This window comes from Giraffa tippelskirchi, chromosome Y (genome assembly GCF_054371585.1).
Source record: "Giraffa tippelskirchi isolate mGirTip1 chromosome Y, T2T-mGirTip1v1.2.pri, whole genome shotgun sequence".
NCBI classification, from domain to species: Eukaryota; Metazoa; Chordata; class Mammalia; order Artiodactyla; family Giraffidae; genus Giraffa; species Giraffa tippelskirchi.
This window is the reverse complement of record NC_137290.1, coordinates 12693269-12710096: the sequence shown is the minus strand read 5'-3', so window position 1 is coordinate 12710096 and position 16828 is coordinate 12693269. Positions and strand designations below refer to the sequence as shown.

At 41.8% G+C, this 16828-nt stretch overlaps 1 pseudogene across 1 annotated transcript; it reads left to right on the top strand.

Moving 5' to 3' along the window:
- Positions 1–10680: 10680 nt before the first annotated feature.
- On the top strand, positions 10681–11938 carry LOC145537616 (intermembrane lipid transfer protein VPS13D pseudogene; annotated as a pseudogene). The gene has a single exon (XR_014076401.1). The product of XR_014076401.1 is annotated as an intermembrane lipid transfer protein VPS13D pseudogene (transcript).
- Positions 11939–16828: the final 4890 nt, after the last annotated feature.

Here is a 16828-nt window from a genome sequence, read left to right as displayed (position 1 = left end):
CCAAGTTCCGTCCGTCACCATCTCCCGGAGCATGCTCAAACTCATGTCCACTGAGCTGGTGGTGCCATCCAAGCATCTCATCCACTGTTGTCCCCTTATCCTCCTGCCTTCGATCCTTCCTAGAAGTAGAGTCTTTTTGAGTGAGTCGGCTCTTCATATCAGGTGGTCAGAGTAATGGGGCTTCAGCATCATTCTTTCTGTTGATTTCAGAGTTGATTCAGAGTTGATTTCTTTTATGATGGACTTGTTTGTCTCCTTGTTGTCCAAACTACCTAAAATATTAATAAGTGAAGATAGATTCTGCTTAAAATTATTTTATGAAAAGACTAGAGATCTCTTCAAGATAATTAGAGATACCAAGGGAACATTTCATGCAAAGATGGGCTCAATAAAGGACAGAAATAGTAGGGACCTAACAGAAGCAGAAGATATTAAGGAGAGGTGGCAAGAATTAGCTGAACTGTAAAAAAAAGAAAGAAAGAAAGATCTTAACAACCCAGATAATCACGATGGTGTGATCACTCACCTAGCGCCAGACATCCTGGAATGTGAAGTCAAGTGGGCCTTAGGAAGCATCACGAAGAACAAAGCTAGTGGAGGTGATGGAATTCAAGTTGAGCTATTTCAAATCCTGAAAGATGATTCTGTGAAAGTGCTGCACTCAATGTGCCAGCAAATATGGAAGACTCAGCAGTGGCCACAGGACTGGAAAATGCCAGTTTTCATTCCAATCCCAATGAAAGGCAATGCCAAAGAATGCCCAAACTACCACAGAATTGCACTCATTTCACACACTAGTAAAATAAAGCTTAAAATTCTCGAAGCCAGGCTTCAGCAATGCTTGAACTGAGAACTTCCAAATGTTCAAACTGGTTTTAGAAAAGGCAGAAGAACAAGAGATCAAACTGCCAACATCCGACGGATCACTGAAAAAGCAAGAGAGTATCAGAGAAACATCTATTTCTGCTTTATTGACTATGCCAAAGCCTTTGACTGAGTGGATCACAAGAAACTGAAAAATTCTGAAAGAGATGGGAATACCAGACCACCTGACCTGCCTCTTGAGGAACCTGTATGCAGGTCAGGAAGCAACAATTAGAACTGGACATGGAACAACAGACTGGTTCCAAATAGGAAAAGGAGTATGTCAAGGCTGCATATTGTCACCCTACTTCTTTAACTTATATGCAGAGTACATCATGAGAAACCCTGGGCTGGAGGAAGTACAAGCTGGAATCAAGATTGCCGGGAGAAATATCAATAACCTCAGATTTGCAGATGACACCACCCATGTGGCAAAAGGTGAAGAGGAACTAAAAAGCCACTTGATGAAAGTGAAAGAGGAGAGTGAAAAAGTTGCCTTTGAGCTCAACATTCAGAAAACTAAGATCATGGCATCTGGTCCCATCACTTCATGGGAAATAGATGGGTAAACAGTGGAAACACTGACTGACTTTATTTTTCTGGGCTCCAAAATCACTACAGATGGTGAAAGCAGCCATGAAATTAAAAGACACTTACTCCTTAGAAGGAAAGTTTGAACAAGCAGAGACATTAATTTGCCAACAAAGGTCCGTCTAGTCGAGACTATGTTTTTCCCCAGTGGTCATGTATGGACGTGAGAGTTGGACTATAAAGAAAGCTGAGCAGTGAAGAATTGATGCTTTTGAACTGTCATGCTGGAGAAGACTCTTGAGAGTCTCTTGGACTGCAAGGAAATCCAATCAATCCATCCTAAAGGAGATCAGTCCTGGGTAATCACTGGAAGGACTGATGTTGAAGCTGTAACTCCAATACTTTGGCCCCCTGATGTGAAGAGCTGACTCACTGGAAATGATTCTGATGATGGGAAAGATTGAGGGCAGGAGGAGGAGGGGATGACAGAGGTTGAGATGGTTGGATGGCATCACCAACTCAATGCACATGAGTTTGAGTAAATTCCAGAAGTTGGTGACGGACAGGGAGGCCTGGCATGCTGCGATTCATGGGGACGCAAAGAGTCAGACACAACTGAGTGACTGAACTAAACTTAACTGAACTGAAACAGCTGAGTGATCGCTTCCACACTGAAAGTTTAAGAAAGCATGCTGAATGCAATCAAGTAATCACTGAAGTCATTTTCCTTTCAAGAACCATGACTAGCAGGCATGTTACTGTTTGAAAGAGAAGGCTGGTACTGCAGAAATACTATCTCAGGGGTGAACACACATTTTAAAGACAGTTTTGCTGACTTTCCTTCCTTCCTTCAAGCTATGATACATTGTGTATTTTTTTTTCAAATATTTTCCAATTTTCTTGAGGTTTATATATCAACAAGATGTTGCCTACTGAAAATATGCATAATGGCACTGTGCTAAGCACACACTTGGAGAAGGAAATGGCAACCCACTCCCGTGTTCTTCCCTGGAGAATCCCAGGGACAGGGGAGCCTGGTGGGCTGCCGTCTATGGGGTCGCACAGATTTGGACACAACTGAAGCGACTTAGCAGCAGCAGCAGCAAGAACACACTGGTCCTAGCAAAATGCCTCCAGGAGTCTAGAATTTGACTTCACTAGCCAGTTCTCTGACCATGCCCATCAATGAAGAAATGCATCTATGTCTCACAGTTATCACTTCCATAAGCTTCACAGTGGTAGTGAGGGTAGTACCAATTATTTGTGTTTGCCTTGTTATTGAATATACTTTAATAATCATATTTTAATAACAGTTTAAGTGTAATTCATATCCCACATGGAGCTCCTGTATCAAGAGTCATGTGCTCAATTGATTCTGAAAACATAGCTATGACAGTAACCACAGCTGAATACCTCCAGGTAACTGTGCAAGGAAAGGAAGAACTGTTTCCCTGAAACAACTACAACAGTGTAAATAGTCTTCAATAGGAAACAAAGTTCCAACATCAGTCCTTTGAATGAGCAACCAGGACAGATCTCCTTTAGGGTGGACTAGTTGGATCTCCTTGCAGTCCAAGGGACTCTCAAGATTCTTCTCCAAAACCACAGTTCAAAAGCATCTTCAGTGCTTATCTTTCTTCATAGTCCAACTCTCACATCCTTATATGAATACTGGAAAAAACATAGTCTTGACTAGACGGACATTTGGTGCAAAGTAATGTCTACTTCTCAGTTCAGTTCAGTTCAGTTCAGTCGCTCAGTCATGTCTGACTCTTTGCGACCCCATGAACTGCAGCACGCTAGGCCTCCTTGTCCATCACCAACTCCCTGAGTCCACCCAAACTCACGTCCATCGAGTCGTTGATGCCATCTGGCCATGTCATCCTCTGTCGTTCCTTTCTCCTCCTGCCTCAATCTTTACCAGCATCAGGGTCTTTTCCAATGAGTCAGCTCTTCACATCAAGGGGACAAAGTGTTGAAGTTTCAGTTCAACATCAGTCCTTCCAATGGACACCCAGGACTGATCTCCTCTAGAATGGACTAGGTGGGTCTCCTTTCAGGCCAAGGGACTCTCAAGAGTCTTCTCCAGCACGGCAGTTCAAAAGCATCAATTCTTTGGCGCTCAGCTTTCTTTATAGTCCAACTCTCACATCCATACATGGCCACTGGAAAAACCATAGGCTTCACTAGAAAGATATTTGTTGGCAAAGTAATGTCTCTGATTTTTAATACACTGTCTAGTTTGGTCATAACTTTCCTTCCAAGGAGTAAGTGTCTTTTAATTTCATGGCTGCAATCACCATCTGCAGTGATTTTGAAGCGCCCCCAAAATAAAGTCAGCCACTGTTTTCACTGTTTTCCAGTCTATCTGCCATGAAGTGATGGGACCAGATGCCACTATCTTTGTTTTCTGAATTTTGAGCTTTAAGTCAACTATTTCGCTCTTCTCTTTCACTTTCAGCAAGAGTCTCTTTAGTTCTTCTTCACTTTCTTCCATAAGGGTGGTGTCATCTGCATATCTGAGGCTATTGATATTTCTCCCAGCAATATTGATTGGAGCTTGTGCTTCTTCCAGCCCGAGTTTCTCATGATGTACTCTGCATATAGGTTAAATAAGCAGAGTAATAGTCTGTTGTTCCACGTCCAGTCCTAACTGTTCCATCTGGACCTGAATACAGGTTTCTCAGGAGGCAGGTCAGGTGGTCTGGTATTTCCATCTTTTTCAGAATTTCCCATAGTTTGTTTTGATCCACACAGTCAAAGGCTTTGACATAGTCAATAAAGCAGAGGTAGATGTTTTTCTGAAACTCTCTTGCTTTTTCAATGATCCAGTGAATGTTGGCAATTTTATCTCTGATTCCTCTGTCTTTTCTAAAACCAGCTTGAACATCTGGAAGTTCAAGGTTTATGTATTGCTGAAACCTGAGTTTGAGAATTTTGAGCATTACTTTGCTAGTGTGTGAAATGAGTGCAATCGTGTGGTAGTTGGAGCATTTTCTGGCATTGACTTTCTCTGGAATTGGAATGAAAACTGACCTCTTCCAGTCCTGTGGCCACTGCTGAGTTTTTCAAATTTGTTGGCATATTGAATTCAGCACTTTCACAGCATCATCTTTCAGGATTTGAAATAGCTCAGCTGGAATTCCATCACATCCACTAGCTGTATTTGTAGCGATGCTTCCTGAGACCCACTTCACTTCACATTCCACTTTGTCTGCCTCTAGCTGAGTGTGAGTGATCACACCATCATGATTACCTGGGTCATGAAGATCTTTTTTGTACAGTTCTTATGTGTATTTTTGCCACCTCTTCTTAATAACTTCTGCTTCTGTTAGGTCCATACCATTTCTGTCCATCACTGAGCCCATCTTTGCATGAAATGTTTCCTTGATATCTCTAATTTTCTTGAAGAGACCTCTAGTCTTTACCATTCCATTGTTTTCTTCTATTTCTTTGCACTGATTGCTGAGGAAAGCTTTCTTGTCTCTCCTAGCTATTCTTTGGAACTCTGCATTCACATGGGGATATATTTCCTTTCCTCCTTTGTTTTTCACGTCTCTTCTTTTCTCAGGTATTTTTAAGGCCTCCTTAGACAGCCATTTTGCTTTTTGCATTTCTTTTTCTTGGGGATGGTCTTGGTTCCTGTCTCCTGTACAATATTATGAACCTCCGTCCATAATTTATCAGGCAGTCTGTCTATCATATCTGGTCTCTTAAATCTATTTCTCACTTCCACTGTATAGTCATAATGGATTTAATTTAGGTCATATCTGAATGGTCTAGTGGTTTTCCCCACTTTCTTCAATTTAAGTCTGAATTTGGCAATAAGGTGTTCATGGCCTGAGACATAGTCAGCTCCTGGTCTTGTTTTGGCTGACTGTACAGAAATTTTCCATCTTTGGCTGCAAAGAATATAATCAATCTGATTTCGGTGTTGATCATCTGTTGATGTCCATGTGTAGTCTTCTCTTGTGTTGTTGGAATAGGGTGTTTGCTATGACCAGTGTGTTCTCTTCGCAGAACTCTATTAGCCTTTGCCCTGCTTCATTCTGTACTCCACGGCCAAATTTGCCTGTTACTCCATGTTTTTCTTGACTTCCTAGTTTTTCATCCCAGTCAGCTACAATGAAAAGGACATTTTGGGGGGTATTAGTTCTAGAAGTGTTTGTAGTTGTTCATAGAAATGTTCAACTTCATCTTCTTCAGCATTACTGGTCAGGGCATAGACTTGGATTACTGTGATATTGAATGGTTTGCCTTGGAAACGAACAGAGAGCATTCTGTCATTTTTGAGATTGATTCCAGGTACTCCATTTTGAACTCCTTTGTTGACTATGATGGCTACTCCATTTCTTCTAAGGGATTCCTGCCCACAGTAGTAGATATAATGGTCATCTGAGTTTAATTCACCTATTCTAGTCCATCTTAGTTTGCTGATTCTTAGAATGTCAATCTTGTCCTCTCCTGTTTGACCACTTCCAATTTGCTTCGATTCATGGACCTAACCTTCCAGGTTCCTATGCAATATTGCTGTTTACAGCATCAGACCTTGCTTCTATCACAATTCACATTTACTACTGTATTTTTTTTTTTTTTTTGCTTTGGTTCCATCCCTTCATTCTTGAGTTATTTCTCCACTGATGTCCAATAGAATATTGGGCACCTACCGATCTGGGGAGTTCATCTTTCAGTGTCCTAACTTTTTGCATTTTTCATACTGTTCATGAGGTAGTAGCAGCACAGAACTGGTGGCTGCGAGGACGTAGGAGCAGCAGAGAGGAGCTACCTGACATCCAAGGTCAGGGGCGGTGGTAGAGAGGAGTTACCCAACATCCAAGGTTAGGAGCAGCAGCTGCACTTTGCTCTCAGTAGTACTGTAAACAGTTTGTTTTACACTCGAGAGAGGAGTAATTTTTAACATCCAGTCAATAGAACAACTTTTTAGTTACATTCATAAATGAAAGGAAATAATAATGATTGTAAGAAGAAACATCTGTTAAAGATACAATTTAAGCAGCTCCAATTAATGTAATTTTATTTTATATGGTCCACAGTATCAAAATAACTGACAATTAAAGTGTCACTGAGCATGGCCAAGAGGAGCTACCCTGGGCAGGAGTTCAGGGGCGGTGGCAGGGAGGAGCTGCTGTGCGTCCAAGGTAAGGGACTGCGGCTGCACTTTGTTGTAGCAGCCTTGAAGAGACAACACATGTCCAAGGTAAGAGAAACCCAGGTAAGACGGTGGGCAATGAGAGAGGGGATCACGGGCAGACAGGCTGAAACTACAGTCACGGACAACTAGCCAATCTGACCACAGGGACCACAGCCTTGTCTAACTCAGTGAAACTAAGCCATGCCATGTGGGGCCCCCCAAGATGGATGGGTCATGGTGGAGAAGTCTGACAAAATGTGGTCCACTTGAGAAGGGAATGGCAAACCACTTCAGTATTCCTGCCTTGAGAACCCCACGAAAAGTATGCACATGAATGGTCATAACAGTCTTGTTTCTAACAGTCAAAATGTTGAGATGAACAAGATGATAGAGTGGTAGGTGCACATGGAGTACACCTCTCTCCATGGACATATCATGAATACACCTTCAGACACAGAAGTGATTCAGACACAGCTGAGAGCTGACTGGAGTACATGACCAGTGGAAAAGAATATATAGAAATAAAAAACTCAGTAGGATGAAGGAGCTAGTGTGAAAAACAGGAGTGTTTGTAGGAGTGGACCTGCCTTCTCTTGGTGGGAGAACTAAAGTAGGTTTACAATCCCCACATTGCAGTAATTGTCTGGATCAGAGGAGAGATTTTTAAGACTCAGAGTGAAACAACTGATCTGTGTCAGCCTACACCAATACATACAAAATATGACATAGCATAATCTATTGGTTTTTCTCCCCCTCAGAATGTAGCACTGGTTAAACATTTGAAAGTCCATCAGTGTAATTCAACTTAGTAAAGAATTGAAAATTAAACACAGTGGCATCTAGATAAATGCAAAAAATAATTGAATAAAATCGAATATCCATTCCTGAGTTGTGAAGATTCCCTGGAGAAGGGATAAGCTACCCACTTCAGTATTCTTGGGATTCCCTGGTGGCTCAGTTATTAAAGAAACTGCTGCCCGCAGATCTGAGTTCCATCCCTGTGTTGGGAATATCCCCTGGAAGAGGGCATGGTAACCCACTCCAGTATTCTTGCCTGGAGAATCCCCAAGGCCAGCGGAGCCTGTTGGGCTTGAACTCCATGGGGTTGCAAAGAGTTGGATACAACTGAGTGACAGAGAACATCCTGTATAAAAACTCTTAGCAAACTAGAAGTAGAAAATTTCCTCAACCTCGCAAAGTTAATAAACTGTATAACTGACATCACACTTTATGGTAGAATACTGAGTGTTTTACTTCTAAGAGCACAATCAACAAAAATATGTCCACTCTCATTATATTGAATTTCTGTCCATGAAGTCATATTCGAAAATGATTGAGAAGTTACCCAGTTAGGAAAAGAAGAATTTAACTGTTTTTATTTGTTGGCGGCATCTATGTAGAATATCCAATGAAATCTACAGCAACAGAATAACTAAAACTAAGAATTAATTTAAGCAACATTGCAAGATATACAGATGATATATGAAATTTGATTAATTGCTTTTCTATATGGTAGGACAGACAACTGAAAATTAAAATTATAAATAATAACTAACATTAAAGTATGAAAAACCTAAAATCCTACAAAATATATGACAGACACCAATGCAAGAAAAAAAAAGAAAATGACAAAGATTTGAACAGAAAATTCCCTTAATAAAGATATATAGATGGCAAGTAAGCACGTAGGGCCCACCAAAAGGATGGCTCTAATGAGAGAACAAGCTGATGAGGAAGTGAAAATATTTGAATTTTCATGCACTGCTGATGAGAATACAAAAGAGTATACCATGGTGGAAAACAGTTTGAGAGTTCCTTCAAAAGTTAAACATTGGGTTACCATATGACCCAGCATAGGTCATACACCTTTCACGCACTGCTTATGAGAATACAAAAGAGTATACCATGGTGGAAAACAGTTTGAGAGTTCCTTCAAAAGTTAAACATTGGGTTACCATATGACCCAGCATAGGTCAACATCTTTCCTAGGTTTATAACGAAAAACAAGAAAAAAATTGTATATCCAAAGTCATGCACATGAATGTTCATAGAAGTCTTATTTCTAATAGTCAACAAGTTGAGATGAACAAGATGGCAGAACAGTAGCTGGACATGAATGAAGTACATTTGTCTCCACAGATACATCAGAAATAAACCTTCAGACACAGAAGTGCTTGCAGAACACCAGCTGAGAGCTGACAGAACTACCTGCCCAGCGGAAAATAATGTATAGAACCACAAAACTCGGTAGGATGAAGGAACTAGGGGGGTGAAATAAGGGTGTTAAAAGGCCTGGACCTGCCTCTGGTGGGTGTGAGAACTGAAGTAGGTGCCAGTCCCCACATGGGAGCAACTGTCTAGATCAGAGAAGAAATATTTTAGGCTGATAGTGAAACAACTGATCTGCGGTAGCCTAATTGGAATGAGAATCACACAGTCCTTGCCACAGTCATACACACCCCAGAGAGGGACACAGGTCCCCTAGAAGGTACAGTAGTTGAGAGCTGGAGTTTGGGGGTTTTGGAGCAATCCCAGGGTGAGGGCTACTGTTGACTGCAGAGAGATGGACTGATGAGATGTGAGGGAGAAGATCGGGGTGGAAAATGCCTGCAGAAGAATACCAGGCATCATAGAAGCAAGGCGATACTGCTGAGTCAACCATAGTGTGTAGAGCAATCACCATAGCTTCTCTCTCCCAACTCACCAGCATTGGCAGCTGAACAATAGAGAGGCTGGATCATCAAGTGCCTGAGTCACCGATATACAGAATAGGACACCACCCAAGGGGCCCATCTATGCGCCTGATGCTCCAAACAACAGAGTAGTACCCCAGGCAATGGAGCCCTTTAAGTGCTTGAAAGAGTAGAGCTATGGGAAAGAGTGGCAAAAGAGGCCTCCTGATTGCCAGCTACAAGACGCTGGAAAAAGGACTCTGATACAGCCAAAACTCCCGTGGAAGAGGCAGTCCGTGTCCCTGCATACTTGGTGGTGACATGGTCCTCTAAATTCAAGAAGCTGTGCCACCTTCATGCTCAACTCTCACTGGAGCAGAGCTGTCACAGGGCAAAAAAAGTCTTGTGTCTATGCGCACACGGTCACTTCGGTAGTGTCCGATTCTTAGTGACACTGTAGACTGTGAACTACCAGGCTTCTCTGTCAGGGAGGGGGCTTCTACATGCAAGAATACTGATGGGTATTGGTCAATACTGGTTGACATATCCTTCTGGAGCACTATATTTCCTGCTGCCCTAGTTTTAATGCCCAGAATACCTGGTGCTGCTAAAACCCCTGCATCCCAAGCAATTGCTCCTCCACATCTGGCCCTCACAGGGGCAAACCCAACTCTTCCAGGGCAGCCTCAGTAGCAAACCCCAGGGGATGATCCACATGCAGAGGTGGAAATAAAGCTACAATTGAAATCCAGGAGCTGTTTTGCTAAGAAAGAAGACCCAAAACCTTCCTACCACCTGCACAAGCTGTAGATTAAATTCACACAGTCAACTAGGCAGACTCTGTGTCTATAGAATGTATAAAAAGACATTGATAGCTCCCACAAAAATAAATGCTCCAGTTCTGATAGCAGTGAACATTGCAGGCAAGAACACATAAAAGTTGGACCAAGTTAGAATCTGAGATTCCCCCAAATCAAGTCCAGAGATCAGCACAGTTTTGAAGGGAATCCTAAGGAGATGAGGTGAACTGTGGCTTCCAGCGAGGGAAAGGATTCTGATAGCAGTGATTCAAGAAAAACATGTATTATTCTCATGTTTTCACTTGCTTTGTAGACTGTTCTCAATTTTTTGGTTTGTTTTTCTTTCCTTTCCCCGTCCTCTGTTGTAGTTGCTGATTTTATTGCCACTATGAAATATAATTAAGCTTTTGAGCATTTTTTTTCCTCAGTCACATTTTTATTGCCACTATAAACCACTGTCTCTACGTTCATCTTTCACAATTCTGTGGGGTTTTCCTTTTCTCTCTCTCTCTCTTCTTAAGCTTTAATTTTTCATTTTTTAATCTATTATTATTATTTTCTACAATTATTCTTTGTTTACTTTCCCTACTGTTCTTTTTCCCTTGCAGTTAATCTTTAATGTATATAAACCTTCTTTACGTACTTCTATTTAACTTGATAAAGTATGGAAACGTTGGGGGCCTTATCAGAAATGTTACCCACGGAGTATCAAATTCTGCTGCCAAGTTCGCGGGGACATTATCAGATGGCTTAGGGAAGACGATGGATAATCGCCACCAGTCGGAGCGGGAGTACATCAGATACCATGCGGCCACGAGTGGTGAACACCTTGTAGCTGGCATCCACGGCCTGGCTCATGGTATCATTGGTGGACTGACCAGTGTTATAACCTCAACCGTGGAAGGTGTGAAAACAGAAGGGGGTGTCAGCGGTTTCATATCTGGCCTTGGGAAAGGGCTTGTTGGCACTGTCACCAAGCCAGTGGCAGGCGCCCTGGATTTTGCATCAGAAACAGCCCAGGCGGTGAGAGACACAGCCACCCTGAGTGGCCCCAGGACTCAAGCACAGAGGGTACGGAAGCCACGCTGCTGCACAGGACCCCAGGGCCTGCTTCCCCGCTACTCTGAGAGCCAGGCAGAGGGCCAGGAGCAGCTCTTCAAACTAACAGACAACATACAAGATGAATTCTTCATAGCCGTGGAGAACATCGACAGCTACTGTGTGCTCATCTCCTCCAAGGCTGTCTACTTCCTGAGAAGTGGGGACTATGTCGACCGAGAGGCCATTTTCCTGGAGGTCAAATATGACGATCTCTACCACTGCCTCGTCTCCAAAGACCACGGGAAAGTGTACGTGCAGGTCACCAAGAAGGCTGTGAACACGAGCAGCGGTGTGTCCATCCCGGGCCCTTCTCACCAGAAGCCCATGGTCCATGTGAAATCAGAGGTCCTCGCTATCAAGTTATCACAAGAAATAAACTATGCAAAGAGCCTTTACTATGAACAGCAACTAATGTTAAGACTCAATGAAAACCAAGAGCAGTTGGAGCTGGACTCCTGAGAAACCCCAGCTTCCGGATGGACATTCCCAAAGACAGACCCCAAACCAATCAGGAGGAGAGAGGCCCATGGGCTTGGCTTAAATTTGAGGAAACCAGAATAAGGTTTGGGGGACGATATCAAGAGGGGAAGTAAATACTGATGAGGGGGTGCAGATGGAACTGTATTCATTTGTGGGGCAAGGAATTGCTTTAGATTATGGGGAGGTAATTTTTAAAAGACATTGGTTGAATAACGTTTGAAAAAAAAAGCGTACCAAGATCAATCTAATTTTTAGATTGCCCTGTATTTTAACATGTATATATTGATGTATATACAGCTATGTGTTTGTAAATATATAGAAGCGTTTCTGAACAGGAACTAGGATGTGTGTAAAGGATTGTTAACTGTAAAGTAATATAAAATTATATTGGATCTTCAAAAAAAAAAAAAAAAAAATTAACTTTGCATACCTATTTTTCCTTTCTTTCCTTTCCTTTCAAAATATTTGTTAGTTTTATTTCTATTGCTTTATTTTCTGAATGTCACCTTGCTCTCGTTTTTTTTTCCAGTTTGTAATTCAGTTGGTTATGTTCTTATATAATTTTTGTTCACCAGGTCAATCTATTGTACTTTATATTTTTTGGAGTATTTTGATTTTGCTTATGGGTGTAAATGCATATGTGTATATTCACACTTTTTTACTCTTGTAATAAACATCTGCCTCTACATTGGGCTTTTGCAGTTCTGTGTAGTTTTCCTTTTTTTTTCTTTATTTTTATTTTTTCTCTTCTATTTTTTATTGTTTTAATTTTTAATTTATTAAATCTATTATATGTATCTACATTTATTCCATTGTTTGCCTGTCCACTGTTCTTTTACCTTTGCAATTAAACATTATGTACAAAAATCTTGTTCATCTACCTCTATTTATCTCTGTGTATCTATCCTTTCTTTCTTTTCTTTCTTTTCTTTCCTCTCAACATTTCGTTAGTTTTATTTTCATTACTTTAATCCCCACTTGACACTTTGCTTTAGTTTCTTTAGTTTTCTTTTCCAGTTTGTGCTTTATTTAGTTTTGTTCTCAACTGGTAGATATCATTTTTGTTTCCCTTTGTTTTCTGGGTCAATCTATTGTACTTCGTTTTTGTTGCACTGTTTTGATTTTCCTTATGAGTGTATATGGGAATATATGTGTATATCCCATTATTTAAATTATTATATAGGTGACAGTGTAGCTGTCATTTTTCTGGTGTTCATCTTTGGTTTCTCTTTTTTGGATATTTATTTTAATCTAACTTAATGTCATAAAAAAGCACCTGGTGTAACGCTGTCCCTGCCCAGATTTCCAGCCCTGAGTCTTTGGAGTAGGAGCACTGATTCCACGACCTTAGAAAACCAGAGAACTTCTAATCCTAGGGATTATCAAATAGTGAAGACTCACACAAAGGGAACCATTTGACTACAAGTCCCAGCATCATCCAACCACCAGTCACACCCAGTGCAGGACGCCTCATCTAAACAGCAAACAGGACACCAAGCATCATCCAACCACCAGTCACACTCAGTGTAGGACGCCTCATCCAAACATCAAACAGGACAAAAATAGAAACTCAATCATGAGTAGATAGGATTACAACCTCACTAGCCCTGCACATCAGAGGGAAAAAAACAAACAAACAAACTCAGCACAAATCTCACCCAATGCAAAGCTTACACAAACCACTGGACAAATCTTAGTAGTGCAGAAACTAAAAGGAAGAAAGAACTCGACTTTGAAGCCTGGAAAAATGAGACCTGAACCACATTAAGTTTTTAAAAAATGAAGAAATGGCAGTGAAATGCTCCACAAATAAAGGAACAAACTAGAAACACAGAAGTCCAAATAAATGAAGAGGGAATAGGCAAACGGCCTGAAAAAGAATTCAGAATAATGATAGTAAAGATGATCAGAAACCTTGAAAATGGAATGGAGGAATTAAATCAATTAACAAAGACCTAGAAGAATTAAACAATAAACATACAGAGAGAAACAACACAATTACTGATTTAAATACTCTAGAAGGAATCACTAGCAGGATATCTGAAGCAGAAAACGGATCAGTAAATTGAAAGATAAAATGGTGGAAACAAATGCTGAAGAATAGAATAATGTTAAAAGAATGAAAAGAACTGAGGATAGTCTCAGAGACCTCTTGGACAATATTAAATGCACGAATATTCGAATTGTTGGGGTCTCAGGAGTATAGAGAAAAAGAAAGGGTATGAGAAAAATTTTGAAGAGATTATACTTGTAAAATCCCCAACATGGAAAAGGAAATAGTCGATCAAGTCAAAGAAATGCAAAGAGTCCCATTCAGGATAAAGCCAAGGAGAAACACACCAAGACACATACTAATCAAACCAAGAAAGATTAAAAACAAAGAAGATGCATTAAAGTAGCAAGTTAAAAGCAACAAGTAACATGCAATGTAAACCCCATATGTTTAACAGTAAATCTTTCAACAGAAACTCTGCAGGCCAAAAGGGAATGGTAGGATGTATTCAATGCACTGAAAGAGAAAAATCTGCAACCAAGATTACTGTACCTGGCAAGGATTCCCTTTAAAACTGATGGAGAAATCAAAAGCTTTTCGGAGTAGCGAAAGGTAAGAGAATTTGTTACCACAAAACCAGCTTTACAGCAAATGTTAAAGGGACTTACATAGTCCAGAAATAGAAGAGAAGAAAAAAGATCTACCAAATCAACCCCAAACAATCAAGAAAAAGGCAATAATTCTCTAAATTTAAATGGATTAAATGCTCCAACCAAAAGACCCAGACTAGCTGAATGGATACATTAACAAGACCCAGGGGGGAGTCCCACAGTGGCAGAGTAATAGGATGGGGAGACCACTTTCTTCCCAACAAATTCATAAAAGATCATTTGAACGCTGAACAACCTCCACAAAACAATTTCTGAATGCTTTTGGAGGACACCAGGCAACGAGAAAGGCAGCTTATTGTCCTCCAAAGGAGAATAAAGGATTGATCCAATACCAAAGGAGAACCAGCGGGTTACCTACAGGCCCCTCCCCTCATAAGAAGCAGAGAGACAGGTGTGTGACAGCTAGAACCAGAAGGCAAGGGGAAGTCTTGCCCCCAGAGACTGGCTTCTTTCACCAAACTGTGATCAGGCTGCCAGTTGCTAACCACATCTTCCTGGAGTCCTGGATGGTTGACATCTGCCGGGAGGGTCGCAGCTTGAAATCAGCTCCCCAGAGGAGACACATGACACACCTGAGATGGTGCTCTCACTATGCACCCAGGAAACTGAGTGGTCTGAAACCAGGGGGTGATTAAGATGCACCACCCACGTGGGACAGTGTGCTCGCCAAGTAGCCGGTCTCCTCAGCTGCTGGGACCTGGGAAGAGCACAAAACGCACGTGCAACCGAGTCTGTGCCTTTGTGGTGTACCTGAAAACCTCAACCTGAGCAGCTTAGACCTGAGAATTGCAGAAAATGCAGGTTTACTGCATTTTGGACTGTCCACTTTGGACAGTACCCTTGCAGAGCAATCTGTAAACTGAGTAGTATAGAACAGGAAAGCACACACTTCTGTGAGCTTGGGAAAACCCAGTGTGGTCCATACACTGCAAGCACTCCCCCGACACACTGCTGCTACTAAGTCACTTCAGTAGAGTCCAACTCTGCGTGACCCCATACACGGCAGCCCACCAGGCTCTGCAGCCCACCAGGCTCTGCCGTTCCTGGGATTCTCTAGGCAAGAACACAGGAGTGGGTTGCCATTTCCTTCTCCAATGCATGAAAGTGAAAAAGTGAAAGTTAAAAAGTGAAAGTGAAGTCGCTCAATCCTGTCTTACTCTTTCGACCCCATGGACTGCAGCCTATCAGGCTCTTCCCTCCATGGGATTTACCAGGCAAGAGTCCTGGAATGGGTTTCCATTGTGATATTTTCAGTGTTCCTCCCTTCCCACAACAAAACTGAACAAGTGAGCCTAAACAAGTGACCACTTTCTCCCCTTTGCATGAGGGTGGAAATTAGACAGTTCAGTTCAGTTCAGTTCAGTTCAGGCGCTCAGTCATGTCCGACTCTCTGCGACCCCATGAATTGCAGCATGCCAGGCCTCTCTGTCCATCACCAACTCCTGGAGTCTCCCCAAACCCATGTTCATCAAGTCGGTGATGCCATCCAACCATCTCATCCTCTGTCATCCCCTTCTCCTCCCGCCCCCAATCCTACCCAGCATTAGGGTCTTTTCCAATGAGTCAACACTTCGCATGAGGTGGCCAAAGTATTGGAGCTTCAGCTTCAACATCAGACCTTCCAATGAACACCCAGAATTGATCTCTTTTAGGATGGATTGATTGGATCTCCTTGCAGTCCAAGGGACTCTCAAGAGTCTTCTCCAACACCACAGTTCAAAAGCATCAATTCTGCTGTGCCCAGCTTTCTTCACTGTCCAACTCTCATATCCATACATGACCACTGGAAAAACCATAGCCTTGACTAGACAGACTTTTGTTGGCAAAGTAATGTCTCTGCTTTTAAACATGCTGTCTAGGTTGGCCATAACCTTCCTTCCAAGGAGTAAGCATCTTTTAATTTCATGGCTGCAGTCACCATCAGCAGTGATTCTGGAGCCCAAAAAAGTAAAGTCTGACACTGTTTCCACTGTTTCCCCATCTATTTCCCAAGGAGTGATGGGACCAGATGCCATAATCTTAGTTTTCTGAACGTTGAGCTTTAAGCCAACTTTTTCACTCTCCTCCTTCACCTTCATCAAGAGGCTCTTTAGTTCTTCTTCACTTTCGGCCATAAGGGTGGTGTCATCTGCATATCTGAGGTTATTGATATTTCTCCCAGCAGTCTTGATTCCAGCTTGTGTTTCTTCCAGCCCAGCGTTTCTCATGATGTACTCTGCATATAAGTTAAATAAGCAGAGTGACAATATACAGCCTTGACAGACTCCTTTTCCTATTTGGAACCAGTCTGTTGTTCCATGTCCAGTTCTAACTGTTGCTTCCTGACCTGCATACAGGTTGCCCAAGGGACAGGTCATATGATCTGGTATTCCCATCTCTTCCAGAACTTTCCACAGTTTACTGTGATCCACATAGTCAAAGGCTTTGGCATAGTCAATAAAGCAGAAACAGATGTTTTTCTGGAACTCTTGCTTTTTCAATGATCCAGCAGATACTGGCAATTTGATCTCTGGCTCCTCTGCCTTTTCTAAAACCAGCTTGAACATCTGGAAGTTCACGGTTCA